Here is a 1,231-nt window from a genome sequence, read left to right as displayed (position 1 = left end):
CAATCGCGCGTCTTTCCAACACAGCGTGTCATAGTTTTGATTCGTCACACCCTTTAGCCACTCATCACGTTATTTCTCCCAATAAAACGGTTCAGTTCAAATCCCTCACTATAAATACCCCTTTCCCCCCAAAACGTAAACCTTTACAATATCCTTCTTCTCCGACGAACCTGCAAAATTTCGAGCGTCACTAAAAACCTGCAACTATGTCTTCTTCTTCAGCCTCCGCTCAATCTGTTAACGTCTCAAGCGACAATGAAGTAACTCAAGCTGAACAGGATGTTCATAGAAGACAACCTTTGAAAAATAGCAGAACAGGATCTTCACAGAAGACGAATCTGCAGACCCTCTGTGAGACCCTCTGTGAATCCGCAGCTCAAGGAATTAAGTCGATACCCAACTTGTCTTTGCAGGGGTAGTCCTGGTAAATTCTCAGGAAATACATCAGAAAACTCTCGAACTACAGGGAAACTCTCAATACTTTTCTCCTTGACCTTCCCATCAATCACATGTGTCAGAAATGCATCGCAATTCTTCTCCAAGTACCTTCGCATCTTCATGCAAGATATTATCTTAATTTTTCGTTCTGACTTGTCTCCTTGAATTACAATTGGGTTATTTCCATCTTGAGGAATCCAGATAGTCTTTTCTGAACAGACAATCTCAGCTTGATTTTTGGATAGCCAATCCATGCCGATAACTATGTCAAAACTTCCTAATTCAATCGGTATATGGTCTATGCTGAAATTCTTATTGGCTAAACTTATAGTGCAATACTTAATTATGTTCTTAGCTTTAATTTCTTGGCCATTAGCAAACTCAATTACGTAAGCTTCTTCCAACCTTTGAGGCCTTATGCTAATCTTAGGCTCAAAATCGAGTGATACAAAACTCCTATCTGCCCCTGAATCAAATAAAATTGATGCAAATTCTTTATTCAGAAGAAATGTACCTGAAACCACATTAGGATCATATCTAGCTTCTTTGGCTCCAATCTCAAACGCTCTGCCCCATACCTGACCCTCTGGGCTTTCTTGACTGGTTGGTCAGGCTTGACTTGCATTTGTTCCTTGTTTCCTCCTTGGGTATACATTCCGCATATGTTCTGGGCTCCCACATTCGAAGCATAATCGCCTTCGGCAGTCCTTTGCTGTATGACCCCCTAGGTGACATCTTTGACAAATGATACAATTCCCCCGATGTGGATATTTGCATCTATTACACTTAGTCG

The sequence above is a fragment of the Cynara cardunculus genome, unplaced genomic scaffold (assembly GCF_001531365.2).
Source record: "Cynara cardunculus var. scolymus isolate 2C unplaced genomic scaffold, CcrdV1 Un_Scaffold_3997, whole genome shotgun sequence".
In the NCBI taxonomy this organism is placed as follows: domain Eukaryota; kingdom Viridiplantae; phylum Streptophyta; class Magnoliopsida; order Asterales; family Asteraceae; genus Cynara; species Cynara cardunculus.
Note: the sequence above shows the minus strand (reverse complement) of the source record.